The sequence below is a fragment of the Capricornis sumatraensis genome, chromosome 9 (genome assembly GCF_032405125.1).
Source record: "Capricornis sumatraensis isolate serow.1 chromosome 9, serow.2, whole genome shotgun sequence".
NCBI classification, from domain to species: Eukaryota; Metazoa; Chordata; class Mammalia; order Artiodactyla; family Bovidae; genus Capricornis; species Capricornis sumatraensis.
Genome location: NC_091077.1, coordinates 57830949 through 57848560, shown reverse-complemented (window position 1 = coordinate 57848560; position 17612 = coordinate 57830949). Strand labels below are relative to the sequence as shown.

At 43.1% G+C, this 17612-nt stretch overlaps 1 protein-coding gene across 1 annotated transcript in view; it reads left to right on the top strand.

Annotated features, from left to right (window-relative positions):
* PPP2R2B (protein phosphatase 2 regulatory subunit Bbeta) overlaps window positions 1-17612 on the top strand; it is a 478006-nt gene that overhangs the window by 33098 nt on the left and 427296 nt on the right. The window lies entirely within an intron of this gene.

The following is a 17612-nucleotide window of genomic DNA, read 5'->3' as shown; positions in this document are numbered from 1 at the left end:
TTCTTTCAGGCCTGGAAGACTTCCTCACATGAAAAGCAACACTGTTCTGTTCTGAATATATTCTAATTCATCTTGGACTTTAATTCCCTCTTAAAGACATTGGTGCTACCTTTCCATTTTGAAGATCGTTCCCCTTGATAGGATAGATAAGCAATGGAAATGCTAGATGCTTCTCTTCTCTCTGTCATCTGTTAACATTACATCATCTTTTCCAAGCAGCAGGCTTAACCTTTTCTTGTTTTTCTCCTTGCTCCAAATCTAATTTAAAATGTCTCTGCCAAATCTAAGAAAGCTTTCAGTCCATATCTTATTTTGCATGGAAGCTGTGTTGGACACTGTTGATCCATCCCCTCTTCCTTAAAACCTCTACTCCTTTGACCTTAGCAATTTATTTTCATTTGATTCTCCTCTTCTTTTTCTCTGTGTGCTCCTAATTTACTTCCCCTGTGGCCTCCTCCTCCTCTGCTTTATCTGCTGTGTTTACTAGGATTCTGGTCTCTACATAAACTCTACACTTGAGTGAGTTTCTACACTCTCATGTTTAACCACCCTGTATCCTGATATGGATGAGATGGTTGGATGGCATCACTGACTCAATGGACACGAGTCTGATCAAGCTCCAAGAATTGGTGATGGACAGGGAAGCCTGGTGTGCTGCAGTCCATGGGGTCACAAAGAATCGGACACGACTGAACTGAACTGATCCTGATGACAGTGAAACCTTATCTTCAGCTCAGATTCCTTCCCTGTTGAGGACTCTGAGTACTGATGTTCCAGTTTGAATGGAAACTAACTTGTCATCATCTTCCCATGTGCCCAGCCCCTCCTCCGCTTCTTCTCATCAATATCCTTTCTTGGTGATTGACATTCCCTTCTGCACAGTCATCCAAACAGAACCCTAAGTTCCTCTTTTCTCCCATCTAGTTCATTACCAAATCCTATTGATTTTGTTGCCATTAGTTCTTTTTTTAAAATAATTATTATTGGAATATAGTTGTTTTACAAAGTTGTGTTAGTTTCTATTCCAGCAAAGTGAATCAGCCATACATAGATACATATATACCCTCATTTCTGGATTTTCTTCCCATTTAGGTCACCACAGATCATGCCTACAGATCTTGATTTCATCGCTCCACCTCTTACTGTATTTCCCTGGTTAGCATTTCATTTTTATAGCTTGGAGCTGTTCAATAGTCTCCAGACCTGTTTTTGTATTGTTGCTATTTGTTTGTTGGTTGCTTTGATTCTGATGTTCCTCAGGTCTAGCTGCTACACGTAGCCACAGGAATCTATAAAACAAAAATATGATCATATCCCTATTCCATTTAAAATTCTTCAGGTTTCCCCTTTCCCTGCAGAATTGCACTGAGTAGACTCTATGACTTGCCTACAACTCTGTCTTCAAATTCACATGCTCATGTTCTTTGCTCTGGAACAGAAGCTGCAGTCACACCACAATGCCTGTAATATCCAGCGTGTATCATGCCGTTTCAAGTCTTCTTGCCTTTGCTTATGTCTTGTCTTTTGCCTGGATAAAATGCCTATTCTACTCTTGTTCTTTTGACTGATTTTCACTCATCTCAAATAGTTGAGCTCAGATATCACCTCCTCTAGGAAATACTTCCCAAACAACCCATAAGGGCGGAATATGCTCCGATGTTCCCATAACACCCTGGGCTTGCTTCCATTCAATCACTTACTGTGTATATTGACTCTCCAGGGAACCTGTATATAGTGCTCTCTCCTCAGGGACAGGGACCACGTCTTGTTGAATTTTATTTTTGTTCCTTGACTTTCTTCCCTGAACTTATATTTCCTTGGGACTCTTTTATAATGATTTAGGTTGATATTTTCTTATATAATGAATTCTTCTTGTACACTTGGAAGCAGAATTTTAAAAACCCTAATGTTAGCAATTTTCATATTCTATGCTAACAATATCTGAGAACTAAAAGTCAGATAAGAATGGATTTACTTGCTAGAGGATGATTGCCAAGAAAAAAAAAGCTCTTATCTTTTTAGCAAGTATCTTTAACTTAGAGGAAAATATCTTGGTCTTAATTCTCCAATTTACTCAGTAAAAGTTTACTGAGTACCTAGGTATATAGAGAAGCAAATTATATACTTATCTACTTTCAAAAAGCTTAGAGCTAGCAGGAAAATAACATATATCAAGGAAGAAATGATATTGGTGATAATAGTGTAATAGCTAATGTTTATTGAGATCAGACTTATGTCTATTATCTTGTTTAACTTCATAGGTATATTGTAAGTAACCTACTACCATCCTTATTATCAGAGAATGAAGACTTGGAGAATCACTAATACACTCAAGGTCACATGCTTAGATTCGTGGGTTCTTTACCACTAGAGCCACCTGGGAAATCAAAACCCTTAGCCCTGTGCTGTGCCCTCTGCAATACTACGGTATGCTGTGAAGGTGAGTCAGCTAACAGTAAGACTCAAGAGAGAAGCGAGCCAGACGGCTTCCTGCTGGAGGGCTCAGAGAAGGCTCCATGGAGGAGGTGGCATTTGATCTAGGCCACTCATGTTGAAAAGCGATTAAAATTTAGACCCTCAGAGAGGCAAGGAAAGGACATTGCAGACAGGGCATATAGCTTCAATATAGGCATGGAGGTGGGACACTGTGTAGCACGTGTGCTCAGTTGCTTCAGCTGTGGCCAGCTCTTTGCAGTCGTATGGACTGTAGCCCGCCAGGCTGTTCTGTCCATGGAATTTTCCAGGCAAAGATACTGGAGTGGATTGCTGTGCCCCCTTCCAGGGGAATCTTCCCGACCCAGGGATCGAACCCAGGCGTCTCCTGCATCGCAGGCAGATTCTCTACCGCTGAGCAACCAGGAATATATAATGTAAAGCAAGGGAGATTGGTTTGGATGAAGCAGGGGAAAAAAGAAACACTAGAACACAAATTGAAATATTTGTAGGTCATTCTATCTTACTGAGTCATATGAATTTCCTTCTAGAGTCACAGAAAACCAATGAGAATTTCAGAACAGGGCAATGATAGATGAAGATTAATCCCACCAAAGCCTGTGAAATTGATGAGAGAAAAGAAACTGTGTTCTGTGCAGGAGCAACATTAGTGAACCAAACAAAAATCCCTGCTCTCACGGAAGTCTTCTCATTGTAGGAGACAGATAATTAACAAGTAAACAACACACACACACACACACACACACACACACACACACACATTCATATGAACTCATGTATATACATGAATGCTGTGTTAATTATTTATATTATATGTGGGCTTCCCTGGTGGCAGTGGTAAAGAATCTGCCTTCCAGTGCAGGAGATGCAAGAGACATGGGTTCGATCCCTGGTCAGGAAGATCCCCTGGAGAAGGGAATGGCAACCCACTCTAGTATTTTCGCCTGGAAGATTCCATGGATGGAGGAGCCTGGTGGACCAGTCCATGGGGTCGCAAACAGTTGGACACAACTGAGCACATACACACACACACATATATATAGTATTCAATATTATATACACACACTGTGTCTCTGTTATGAGATGATACATTTTATTTTATATATGTAATATATGTTACATGTATAATAATATATACATATATATTTACAAGGCATGTGTCTGTTAGAAGATGATAAATGTTATGGACGAAAACTAAGCAAGGGAAGAAGATAGAAAGTTCCTGGATAGGAACAAGAGGGCACTTACAATTTCGTATAGGACGGTGGTTAAAGGGCTTACTGAGAAGGTGCCGTATGGACAAAAGCATAAAGCAGGTGAGAAAATGAGCCATGTGGAAATCTGAGTAAGGGTATTGGAGGCTGTGAGCATGGCGATCATTCATATTTAAAGCACAGAAAAGGATGCTCTGGTTTCTCCTCAGATTATATAGATCTTCTACTTTCACTAAAGACAATGAAGAAGCCATGGGGCTGGAGTGGGCTGGGGAGGGGACAGTGGAAGGAAAAGTGTGCTGAGAGGTTGCATGGATAAGGAGCGCTACGAGGACTTCAGCTTTTTCTGTGAGTGAAATGGAAGCCACTGAAGGGTGCTGAGTCATCGTGTGGTCTGGTCAGACTTGTGTTCGTAAAGGAGAATTCTGGTCTTTGGTGGAGAATCTCTGTACGGAGAAGAGAAATAGGTGGGGACTGAGCCGGGAGGTTATTCCAGCGTGAAGGACGGTGCCAGCTGTGGACCTGGAGGGTGGTCGCGGATGTGCTGACCAGTTACATGTGGCGTGGGTTAGAAAGGTGCCAAGAATGACTCCAATAGTCCCTGTTCTCAGCAATGACGCCTGAATGTGTTTGTCTTGCTGGGTTTGTGTTGGATAGGTACACTTTTTATACACTATGTTTTTAGCCCTTTCATTTTAAGCCACAAAATTGGAATTTCCTTTTTGACAAATAAATGATATCCCTACAAAGTATGTGCTTATGAAGAAATACATAGCATACTGCTTTTGATTAAAACTTTATAAAGTGCTTTCTCATTTCATTTTCTACTGACAACATTTCTGTATTAGGATGCCCATAGTTGTACTAAAAATGCATTAAATTACCTCCAGATAAAATATCTTGAACCAAAAAAGTACATAAACAAGCTTCAGAAAGTTAAGGAATAATTGCTTTAATAATAATTTGATACTTGGGACAGTTGGTAAATTGGTAGCTATGTCTATATATGCCAAATATCTGGATATAACCTATAAAAATGATCTGTATGATATTAAAATTGGTTGGAACCATGTAGTACAGTACCTTTAGAAGTTCAGATATTCTAAAATATTTGGTGCATCTTGCATGTCCTAAAAATTTGAGTTTTTTCCACTCTTCAGCTATATGTCTTAGTAGGATATAGAAACTTCTACCACCAACTTTAATTTTTCCTTCCCCCTTATTATTCTTCCTCTTTCCCTTTTCTTTTAAAAAAGAAATTTATGTGCATGTATAAATGATTCACTGTGCTGTACAGTGGAAAGTAATACACCATTGTAAACCAATTATATGCCAATAAGAATTAAAAATAAATAGAAAAGAAATTTGACTGCACCGGCCTTAGCTGCGGCCTGTAGGCTCGAACTGCCTGACCACGGATCAAACCCAGACCCCTCTACACTGGCTGGAAGCATGAAGTCTTAGTAGATCACCAGAGAAGTCCCCTTCTTCTTTCCCTTTCAAAACACATATAAACTTTCTAAGGTCCAAGTTAAGTATTGGAAATTCAAAGAAAATAAGATATATCTACCTTCAATGAAATATTAATTAGGAATCTATCTATTAACCTCAAAAAGTTAAAAAGGTAAGACTAAAGAGCAAAGTTAGAAAAATAACGTGAAGCCAGAAATAGTATCAATATAACAAGAATGCACATCAAAACATTCTATAAAGTGTTCACTTGGAATTTTCTCCTAACCAGGGAAAAAGAGAAAACAGGACAGGATTCATTGCTATCAACAAGATTAAAGCTCACCAGTTGCTTAAAAGAATACATTTTTTCCTGGTCCTCAACCAGGCAGGCAATTTCCCCAGTGGGTAATAAGGCACACTGCGGGTTTTTTATAAAAATTTTCTGACATTAACATAGCAATGGGTTTTATAGGATCGTTCTTACAATATTACTTAATTCAGGGAGATTGTATGTGGAAGCATAGCACAATAATGAGGCCCAACAGCGTGAGAAAAGAACACATCCCCTTATGTTCTGACGCATGAATACTGCTTACCTTGAGAATTGAGTGGCAAAAACAAAAGTCAAGTTCAATTCCCTGAATAGAACTTAGGGTTCTGTTATTTTGGTTCTTGGTTAAAGCTTGACAGTCAACCAAAGCAACTTTGACAACCAGCTGAACAGAGACTAGAATTGATTGCCCCGCATGAGGATAAACTGCTTACGGAGGATAGTGGGACAGAATGGAAACCCCTGAGATTTCCAAGGTGTGCTTGGATGGCGTGACAGTAACAAATCACAGGGGCGTGCCATTGGTGACACTTGAGTCTGATCTCAAGGGCTGGACATGATTTTCTTTTTTTTAGTTTTTATTTTTGTACAATTTTTAAAGCTTACTTTCCATTTATAGTTACTACAAAATACTGGCTACATTCTGCATGTTGTGTAGAACGCCCTTGAGCCCATCTTACATGCAACAGTTTGTACCTTTTAATCCCTTACCTCTGCATTGCCCCTCTTTGCTTCCCTGTCCCCAGTGGTAACCACTAGTTTGTTTTCCATAGCTTTGAGTTTGCTGCTGCAAACTGGCTTGTTATATTTTTCGGATTTCACAGATAAGTGAAATCATACAGTATTTGTTTTTCTTTGCCTGATGGATTTCACTTAGCATAATGCCCTCCAAGTTCATCCATATTGCTGCAAATGGCAAAATTTAGTCCTTTTATGGCTGAGTAGTATTCCATTGTATGTGAGTATGTGCTTGTATGCCACACTTTCTTTAAGGAGGGATGTGATTTTGATATGAGAGGAGAGGCCATTCCAGGCAGATGAGCTTAGGAAGGGAGTTAGTTTACACAGGGTGTTAACAAACAGTAGAAACTCCTATTGGTGAGGACTAATGCCAGCAAGTTTGGAAAACTCAGCAGTGGCCACAGGACTAGAAAAGGTCAGTTTTCATTCCAGTCCCAAAGAAAGGCAATGGCAAAGAATGCTCAAACTACCGCACAGCTGCACTCATCTCACACGCTAATAAAGTAATGCTCAAAATTCTCCAAGCCAGGCTTCAGCAATACGTGACCCATGTACTTCCAGATGTTCATGCTGGTTTTAGAAAAGGCACAGGAACCAGAGATCAAATTGCCAATATCCGCCGGATCAACGAAAAAGCTAGAGAGTTCCAGAAAAATATCTATTTCTGCTTTATTGACTATGCCAAAGCCTTTGACTGTGTGGATCACAATAAACTGTGGGAAATTCTGAAAGAGATGGGAATACCAGACCACCTGACCTGCCTCTTGAGAAACCTATATGCAGGTCAGGAAGCAACAGTTAAAACTGGACATGGAACAACAGACTGGTTCCAAATAGGGAAAGGAGTGCGTCAAGGCTGTATATTGTCACCCTGCTGATTTAACTTCATGAGAAATCCTGGGCTGGGAGAAGCACAAGCTGGAATCAAGATTGCCAGGAGAAATATCAATAACTTCAGATATGCAGATGACACCACCCTTATGGCAGAAAGTGAAGAGGAACTAAAAAGCCTCTTAATGAAAGTAAAAGAGCAGAGTGAGAAAGTTGGCTGAAAGCTGAACATTCAGAAAACGAAGATCATGGCATCCGGTCCCATCACTTCATGGGAAATAGATGGGGAAACAGTGGAAACAGTGTCAGACTTTATTTTGGGGGGCTCCAAAATCACTGCAGATGGTGATTGCAGCCATGAAATTAAAAGATGCTTACTCCTTGGAAGGAAAGATATGATCAACCTAGATAGCATATTCAAAAGCAGAGACATTACTTTGCCAACAAAGGTCCATCTAGTCAAGGCTATGGTTTTTCCAGTGGTCATGTATGGATGTGAGAGTTGGACTGTGAAGAAGGCTGAGCGCCAAAGAATTGATGCTTTTCAACCGTGGTGTTGGAGAAGACTCTTGAGAGTCCCTTGGACTGCAAGGAGATCCAACCAGTCCATTCTGAAGGAGATCAGTCCTGGGTGTTTGTTGGAAGGACTGATGCTGAAGCTGAAACTCCAGTACTTTGGCCACCTCATGCAAAGTGTTGACTCACTGGAAAAGACCCTGATGCTGGGAGGGATTGGGGGCAGGAGGAGAAGGGGATGACCGAGGATGAGATGGCTGGATGGCATCACCAACTTGATGGACATGGGTTTGGGTGAACTCCGGGAGTTGTTGATGGAAAGGGAGGCCTGAAGTGCTGTGATTCATGAGGTCGAAAAGAGTTGGACACAACTGAGCGCCTGAACTGAACTGAAATAATGATTATCAGTCCAAAAGGTTTGTCTGCTCTTTCTAAAGACTTTCATTTAAGATGCTGCATTTCATGTTTCAAACCTTACATACTGCATCTTTGGAATAAAGGTAGTGCAAATCCACAAGGGACAAACTGGAAAATCGTGAACAAGTTATATGACTTGATAAACTATAGGAAGCCTTGGTTGCGGGGGGGATGGTTTATTCCCAGGTCTCAAAGAAGTCAGGGTAAACGTAATCAGAAGGGAACCTTCAGAGATGACAGAAACAAGAGGTATTTGCTAATGACACTGACTGCTTACAATATTCAGCCCACACTCTGCTTTATGTGTGTTACTATAAACTATACTCAGTTACTATAAACGTATGTGATCAATATTATTATCATGACTTCATGGCTAAGGAAAAACAAAGGCCCAGAGAGGTTTAGCAATTTCCCTAACGTTACACAGCTTGTAAATAGCAGAGCACTTGAACATAGCAGCTTGGCTCCAGAATGCCTTCTCTTTAGCACCACCCCTCCTGCCTCTCTGTTTAAGGAAATGTTAGAGCTGGAAGGGTCTTTGAAGTCATTGAGCTCAGTGATTATCTGCCAGTGGCCCTTGGCCTGGTGGGATTAGAGTCAGGTGAATTCACCTTTAGGTCCAAAATGTCATGGGGCTCTAAAAACACTCAGTGATCAAATGAATTGTATTTTAATAAAATATTTCTTAAAAATAAAATTAATGTAAAACCATATGAATAAAATATCAAAATTTAAATAAAGATAGGATCTCTGTCCACAATAAACAATGGATCCTCTGGAGTTCTTTCTCTGTTAATGGCACCTCAGCCCGGCTCCTGAAGCAGCATCAGTATCACCTGGGAAGATGTTAGTAATTCAGATTCCCAGGTGCCACCCTAGGCATATTCAGTCACACACTCTTGAGTGCAGGGGCAGCAATCCGTGTTTGAACCAGGCCCCCAGATGACACTGATGTGAGTTCCAGTTTGAGAACCACTGGTCTAGTCCAGTGCCTTCATTGGACAGATTGGAGAAAGTTGCCTGTTAGCGGCAGAGCTTGCGACTTCTCTTAAGTTTAGGGCCCTTTCTAGCCTACTGTGTTGCTTCCCCTTCCCTTGATTGGGTATAGCTGGTCACTTCTTAGTCTGTTCTATCTTATATGCCAGGATTTCTGTATATTTCTTTTCAGTAGGCAAATCAATTTGCAACTGAAGCATTCTCTGTTGATGATGACACGCAATCAGATAGAGAAGGGGCCACGTACGGTCCTCTGGGAGATGGTTTAGAATAGCGGTTGTTAACCATGGTGGCAAATTGGAAGCAGCCTAGGAGCTTGGGGAAAGTACCTCAGACCTCACTCAACCAAGTCAGCCAGAATCTCTGGGGATAGGGCTTGAATTCTAGTATGTTTTTTCTACGTGATTGTAATGTACATCCAGGACTGAGAACCACTGGGTTGGCACATGAGAGAGGAGCCACGTCTGGTGTTTACTGTCTGTGCACTAGTCATACACTGGACGTCATCCTCACCATCTTCCTTGTCGTCATCCCCTGCACACCTCCACTCCAGAATCCTGTCCGCATTAATGCATTTCTTGCTCCTCAGTTCATCCACTTCTCCGTCCCAGTCGCCATCATTCGGGAACAAGCCATCATCGTCTCTGCCCTCCGAAGAGTACTTTCTGCCTGGCCTCAGGCACTTCTTCAATCTGTGCTTCACCCTGGAAGCACAAAAATCATTTTAAAACAATAGTCTGACTGCACAAGTTGCTCGTTCCCCAACTTAATTTCTCACGGCCTTTCATTGCTCTCAGGATAAGAGAGCCTTCTGAAGGCATCTGCCACAGTCGTGGGGGTGCTCAGCCAGCCCACCTCACTCGTTCTTGCCTAGAAGTTTGCCATACTCTCGCTACATGCAGTTCCCTCTGCCAGGAATGCTCTTTCCCGTCTTATTTGCCTTGTGAACCACTAAACATTTAGATTTCAATTGTGGTTTTACATCTCAGGGAAACCATCTTGATTTCTCTGAGGAGGGAAAATCCTCCTGTCATAATTTTTGTAATTATGGTTTTCCCTAAAGAACAGGAGAGGGGGGCTTAAATTCACCTGGGACAAGCCCTGTCATCACTTCTTAGAGCAGCCGCTGCTTCTTATTCATAACATAAATAACAGTTGCAATTTTATGTTTATTCATGTGGCCATTTGAATCACATATTTACCCTGCAATAGAAATTGTGAGGACAGGGACCTCGTCTTCTTCGGTGTACCACTGAGTCCACAGCAGCTAGGTAGTCCTAGGAACACATCAGGTGCTCAATAAATATTTGCTTATAGAATGAATGAGTGAGCACCTAGCAACTATGGCAGCCCAGAGTGAGTCATTTCATGGGCTCAATGAATTGTATCGGCAAGGTCTCAGAACCAGAGACTAATTTTTAATCTAGGTTCTGATCCTTTCAAGCCCTGTTACCTGTGAAAAGGCCTTTGACTTCTTGACATCAGTCTTTTTCTGCAAAGTGTCAGGGGGCTTCTAACTAGTTGTTGTGTCTTTCAGGGTCAGTGGGTGATGGGGGTAGGGAATGGGAAAGACAGACGGAGCCAATGGAATGAACTCTCTTTTTATCTATTTCTGGGTAACATTTATTTTGAAGACAAAGTTTCTTGTCTAAAAGAAAAAATAGTTCCCAAACCACTGTGCTGGAAGGTGCCCACAAGCCCATCTGGCTGACATTTCTGTGACAAGAAGTCTTGACTCACGCGTACTTATGAGGAGACTGAACAGCTGCTGCATTCAGGTTTCTGGTTTTCTAGAAGGCTGCAAATGGGCAGGCAAATCCAGGTGGGCTTTTATTTTCAGGGAAAAAAAAAAAAACAAAACCTGGCATAGTTCAGTGCAGCTGCCTAAGCAAAGCACAGTGATAGGCATAAAGACTGAGTCACTCCCGCTTCCTCAGTTGGCAGTTTAACAGGCTGCCCAGATTGTTGAGTTCAATGCCTGGTGTTTACCGAGAACACATCCCTAGGCAGGTGGCTCAGTGTCAGAGATGCAAAGTGCAAAGGCAATGCGAACACTTGCATTTTCGTGGCACTCACCTCAATCCTGTAAGGCCTCTCTGCCATGAAGATCCCCTCCCCTTTCTCTGTCCTGAGTCTTTAGGGAAAAACACAATCACAACAAAAACAAATTTTCTTTTTGTATTAATTAAAATGCCTGTCCTAGGAATATGATAGAATTTCCCTGAGGCCTTTGAATCGGGTATGCGATATGAGGGGGGAATTAAACCTATTTTCTGCAGTAATGGGCCTTGCCTGGAGCCCTGAGGGCTAAGGGAAGAGGGGAGGAACGGGGCGTGGCTGGGAGGCTGTGGCCAGAGACAGAGATCTGACTCCCTCCCCCCTTCCCTAGAGTACAACCCAATTATCTTTTTACATTTGGGGTTTGTATTTAGATTGCATTTAAATCAAAGGTTATAGAGCTTTTAAAAAAGAAAAGGAGTAGGTCTTGAAACCCACACGTTTAGATGATGGAAATAAAAACTCAGCACTTACTTGCCTTAATTACCTGATTTTTTTAGACTTAAGGCTCCTGGGTAATTTCTTTCTTTGTCCATAGAGATGTTGCTAGGCTTTGCTAAAGCGTCTACTTAATTCACAAAAATTAAATTCCATCCATTCTAAAGTTTTACCACCTTGTATTACTGGGTCTGTCTTTAGCTCACAATAATGCGGCAAGGCATAGTGATGCCTTTTTCTTCTTTCTCTCCATCTTTCAATTCATCTATTCTCCAACATTGGCAGGTGACAGAATCTCCTGCAGGCATGTCACATCAAGGCTAGCTGGGCCCACCCCACAGTTTCTGATTCCGTAGGTTGGGAAGAGCCCAAGAATTGGCATTTCTAATGAGCTTCTAGGTGAAGCTGGTGCTCCTGGGCTTCCCAGGTGGCGCAGTGGCAAAGGACCTGCCTGACAATGCAGGAGACTTAAGAGACCTGGGTTTGATCCTTGGTCAGAAAGATCCCCTGGAGGAGGGCATGGCAACCCACTCCAGTATTCTTGCCTGGAGAATCCCATGAACAGAGGAGCCTGGCGGGCTACAGTCCATGAGGTCACAGAGTTGGACATGACCGAAGCGACTTAACATGCATGCATGCTGGTACTCCAGCTCCAGGATCTACCCAAAGAGAGCCTTGTTTTAATTCAAGAGAGTCCTGGAAATGGAGAGATCAGGGTCTGTGAAGCCCAGGTGCAAGGCCACCTGTGTGCTGGTGTCCAGCTTGCTCAGTCTTATGCCCCAGGGCACATCTGCTGAGCTGGATGCCTTGAGCAGATGGTGGTTGATGCTGTCACTTTGCATCTGTGGTGCTGCTGGTCAACACAAGTGCTTTCACCAGGAACCAGAATAGGAATAGCTACAGGAAAGGATCTGAGAATCAGAAAAGCACCTCTGAAAACAAGTTCACCCCTTCTTTTCCAGATCTGCCTCTCTGGCTGCTGCTTGAAATTCTGCTGTTAGTACTAAGTTTCTTGGTGAGGCCCTGTGCCTTGTGTACCTAGCAATATCTAGCAGGACCAGGAAGATGCCTGAAAGCTTAACCCCTGAGTATGTTTGGTCCTGGTGGAGGATGTAAATTGTAAAAATGTAGAGCTATGGAGGTAGATTCAATCCTGGGTTTCAGACTTCCAATTTTAAAAGGTGAAGTAGAAGTTCAAAGAGGTTATTTTTCCTAAAGTCCCAAAGCCAGGCAGTGGAAAGCCAGGCTGGGGAAAGCCAGGCTGGGGGGTGGGAGGCGGGGTGGGAGTTGTTTCTGCCAAAAGAGGGCAGGCTTGGATGGGGAGCAAGTTGGGGGACCTAGGAGGGTCTAGGAGCATGAAGGCTTCTGGGAAAGTAGAGTGAGGGGAGGAGGGAATGGGGTGGGGTGGAGACTGCAGCTTACCTGAGTTTCCTCTCTCTTAATGATACCAACAAACCGGCCCCAAACTGGAAATGTAGGTCAACGTGGACTTGGTTTTCAACATCCTCATGAGTCACAATGTCTTACCAGCAGTCTCCTCCTTTTTATTACCTCTCCTACTGCTGGAGTCCAGGCCCTCTGTGTCCCTAGAGCTTCCTTTGTCATTGCTGTTCAGTTGCTAAGTCACTTCTGACTCTTTGCGACCCCCCTGGACTGCAGCGTGCCAGGCTTCCCTGTACTTCACTCTCTCCTAGAGTTTGCTCAAATTCCTCACATCCATTGCATCAGTGATGCCATCCAACCATCTCATCCTCTGTTGCCTTCTTCTCCTTTTGCTTTCAATCATTCCCAGCATCAGGATCTTTTCCAATAAGTCAATTCTTAGCATCAGGTGGCCAAAGTATTGGAGCTTCATCTTCAGCATCAGTCTTTCCAATGACTATTCACAGTTGATTTCCTTTAGGATTGACTTGTTTGACCTCCTTGCTGTCCAAGGGACTCTTAAGAGTCTTCTCCAACAGCACAGTTCAAAAGCATCAATTCTTCAGTGCTCAGCTTTCTTTATGGTCTAACTCTCACATCTGTACATGACTACTGGAAAAACCATAGCTTTGACTAGACAGACCTTTTTCACAAAGTGACGTCTCTGCTTTTCCACTGTCTAGTTTTGTCACAGCTTTCCTTCCAAGAAGCAATTGTCTTTTAATTTCATGGCTGCAGCCACCATCTGCAGTGACTTTGGAGCCCAAGAAAAGAAAATCTGTCAGTGCTTCCACTTTTCCCCCATCTATTTGCCATGAAGTGATGGGACCAGATGCCATGATCTTACTTTTTTGAATGTCAAGTTTTAAGCCAACATTGAGCCTCCTAATTCATCTTTATTCCAGTCCTGAAATCACACTTCTATACAGTCACCAGAGCTCTCTTTGAGCAAACCTTGCTACCACTTGGGGGGTCTTCAGTAGCTGCCTGAAGCCGACAGGTATCAATCCATTTTCTTGGTATAGCAATCAAGTTGTTGCATTCTCTGAACTCAATCTCATTTTCACTCTGGTGTCCTTACATACTCTTTATGTAAACTCTGTCCCAGTCATATGACCTAGAGCTCCCTGAACACGCTCTGTACTTCCACATTCTGTTTGTACTTAAGTTAATTCCTGCAACTGTGTCTTCCTACAGCCCAAATGCTCCTCCTCATTTAAGGTCATGCTCAAACTTTCCTCTGAGAAGGTTTCCCCAGTCTACCAATTAGACCTGATTTCTCCCTCTACGATGATCTGGTAGCCTTTTTATTTGCAAATCTCTCATGGACCTAGCTGAACTCTATCCAGTGTGAGGATTTCCTTAAGAAATTACTATCCTAGGTCCTGAAAATAGCTGAAAGTAGAAGGGTTTGTTTACCCTATTCCCAGGATTTTGATGACTCCTGCTCAACACTTAACCAAAATTGTCCCTGTGGGTTTTCATTTTTATCATGATGACAGGGCTGAGATTTGAATTGGGTCTCCAGAGCACACTGAAACACGACGTATATTTCATAGGCAATACCACTGACTTTATGAGCATAGGATTGTTCTCTCCTTCCAACAATAACAAATTATTCGTGCTGTGTCTCAAAAGTCCCAAGGAGGGACTCTTGGCCTCTGGTGCCCCTCCCCATCTTGGGTTATGCTCATGATCCCAGCATCTCCCTGGTCTGACCTTATATCTATCATCTTGAGTGTGCTTTCTCTTCCAGTCTTGTGGAGCTCACAGTCTTGCTCACTAGAATGGACACTGCATTCGTATTTTTCTCTGAGTCCCCAGAAGATGATCCCTGACATGTGGTAGCTATTCAGGAAGTGGGCAGTTGAACTTGTGGAAAGGCAGGTGGGTGGACACCATAGACATCCTTTATTTCCTTTCCACTTCTTGGCAGAGTGCCACCATTTGCCCCAGCAAACTGAGAAGTGCCTGCATTATCTCTGAATTCAACACATTCTGCCTTAAAAAATTCTTTTCCAGAATGCTGTACCTATCACTCATTATATCTGCACTTACAATGCCTGCTTCCTTGGGGTCCCAGCCTCAGCAGAGTATGTGGCTTTTTCTGTAGCAGATCATCTATTCCTTCATCCCATGGATAATGATGACATTACTATGTGTTAAAAACAGGGCCAAGTACTGCGGATTCAGTAACATAACAGGCATGCATTCCTCCTACTTAGTGATAATACAAATACTGATCACCATGGAAGCATACTGATGAGAAGTAGAACCTAGTGTGAAGATTCAGAAAGTGTGAAGAAGTGACATATAAGTGGGGATGGGAAGAGTGTGTAGGAGAAGCCAGCAGGAGACAGAGGATAATAGGTTCTGTGCAGAGGGAACAGGGTTGTGGAAACCTCAGTCATAAGAGAGTACGGTAACTTAAATCACGGAGGCGTCATTGCCTCTGGGAATTCTCCCCTGGTCCTCCTAATCTTGGAATGGAGGCCCCTCCTATATGTTCCCAAGCATCACCACGTCCATCAGCACAGCCCTTATCACTTTGTACTGTGTGGGTGTCTATTTACTAAATTATCTATTCATTATTTACTAAATTATATATTTACTTCTTGATCTTTCCCACTAAGTAATGAAATCCACAAGAACAAGCATTATGTCTGTCTTGACCATTACTGCATCTCTTGCCGTTGGTACAGTGCTGGGTATGTAACGTCTTGAAGGAAATGCCCTACACATAGCCTTACCATTCAACATTGCTGTGTGTGCTTGCCTGCCTGCCAAGCATCCACGCCTGATGTATGGGCAGAGGAGGCCCTGCTAACAGAGAGCTACAGATGTCAGGGAATGAGCGCCCCCAGGAGCAGCCACCGCCAAGGGCTGTGAGGGTCAAGGGATAAATACTACAGCAGTTCTCTTCTCAGGTGGGAGAGCTCTGAGGGGCACGCCCTACAGCAGGATTGCACTCCAGTGAGCCCAGCACTAAACTGCTTGAAAAAGCATTCTTTATTGGCTGCCTTCCCTTCTCACTCCCTTCCTGATGTTTCCTGGCTCCCCTCCCAATTAGACCACTCACAATCAGGTCCTTGGCTCGGGGTCAGCTTCCAAAGGAACCCAAACTAAGATGGTCCTTACTAACTAGGTGGCTCCTGTCTCAGCTGCTTGTTTGCTTTATTAAGCAAGTTATTATTTCCCTGAGCCTTCACCCTTGTCCCCTCGCCTCCTCTGCAAAATGCCCTCCCTCCCTCACCAGGTTGTTGCATGGCTCCAGGGATTCAAGGTGCATGAAGAGCCTGCTTGAATGTGTTGTGCCTTGTTACATGCCCATCTACGGAGCTGGATCGCAGCAGAGGAAGAGTTAAATGTCTGGAAAAAGATTTTCTGATTGCCTATCTTGACCTCAAGAACCCCAAATCTGCACTAGTTATTGCTGAAGTGGGTCCATACCCAGAGGGAAAACACAGTGCTTTTAATGAGAGGTAATTTCCTGCAGGTCACACATAGCTCTGGGGCCTGTTCCTGCCTCCTGGCTTAGATTGCAACTCTCTCGAATCCATAGAAACTGGCTACTAACCATTCCAGCGTTCTCACAGAGGGAGCCAGAATTTGGTTTCTATGTGTCTCACATTCGCCTAAAACTGTGTTGGATATTTTCAGTTAAAGTGACAATGAGAGTTGACAAAGACATTGATGGGAACAGTGATGAGAGTAGGGGTCATTTTTTAACCCTGCTAGGAGCTAGAAGCTGCGCATTTATCACCAACCTAAAGACTCCAAATAGCGCTATAATGCAATTGTTGTTATCGCCATTTTGCAAATCGGGACACTGAGGCTCAGAGAAGCTGAACTGCTCAGGATGAGACAGCGGCAACTTAGAGAATTAAGCTCAGGTACTAAATCCCACTCTCCATGTAATCCTTATTAGATATTCCATCATAAGAGAAAATTGAAGATTTCACTATAGGTAGAGCTACCATAGGTTTTTGTAGCTTTACCATGAAGTAACATTATCTGTCAGAGAACACATGTCAGCAAAGGTTGAATGAGAGCCTAGACTCCCACCTTTAAGAGTCTGTAAGGAAGAAGTGCAACATCTCCGTGCAGATGAGGTCAGAGAAGGCCAAGTGGGAATCCAGAACTTTCATCCCACCAGGTCGTAATGAGCCCCCTGGCACTACAGGGCCGGTGAGGCCCCCATGAGGCACCTGGGAGTCCACCCCTCCCTGGCAGTGATGAAACATCCCCCCTCTTCCCTGCCTAGAAGTGTCTCACAGGATGCCCAGCAAAGAGTCAGGACTTTCACCACCACCCACCAGAAACAAGGCGAGATTCTCCCTCCACCCCAAACTGACATCACTGAAGGAAAGCAGTAACAAGTTCCCACCCTTCTCATCCAGGGAGGTATTAGCGAGGGCTGCTAAGGAGTCAGAACCTCCCCTTCCTACCCCTACTCCTAGAGTCTTCCCTCTCAGCTATCGATGTAGGCAATGAGAAAGCTGGACTCTTACCCCCAGATGACAACTGCAAAGCTACACCCCTCTCACTTCCCCTTCTGGCAGAACCTTAGGCTTAATATATCTAAATTGTATTAAATAGTCCACATAAACAGAAGGTAGAAATTGTCAAAGTCCCTATTGCAGTAAACACAGCAAAAACTATAAGAAATGGTGAAATGGGGGAAAATGTTTACTTTGCATTACAGAAAACGTGCTCATTTCTCATATAAATTGATGTTAGAA